Consider the following 381-nt stretch of genomic DNA (forward strand, 5'->3'; position numbering starts at 1 on the left):
CACACCACATATTTAAGAAATGGGTCAATGACCACCTTTCATTCACGGAGATATCCACCCTGAGCACTTCTCATTCATAAAATCATCGCCAATCAGCACCCAGCATTCAGTAAAGTGTCGGCCAATCATCGCCTCCCATTTAGTAAAACTCCACCAATCACCTCTTCAGAAGAATATAGTATTAGCAAAAATCCACCAATCAGCTCTTCAGAGGAATACAATTTTAAGTACCTCCCACTTGGAAAAAATGGCCCTAATCAGCACCTTTTATGGAGAAAAAATATTCAACTCAGCGCCTCAGCTCACCAATGAACTCTCATTTAGAGAAATATCCGCCAGTCAGCTCCCTGGCATCAAAAACGGAATGAGAGAAAAAAAAAT

The sequence above is a fragment of the Penaeus monodon genome, chromosome 21 (assembly GCF_015228065.2).
Source record: "Penaeus monodon isolate SGIC_2016 chromosome 21, NSTDA_Pmon_1, whole genome shotgun sequence".
NCBI classification, from domain to species: domain Eukaryota; kingdom Metazoa; phylum Arthropoda; class Malacostraca; order Decapoda; family Penaeidae; genus Penaeus; species Penaeus monodon.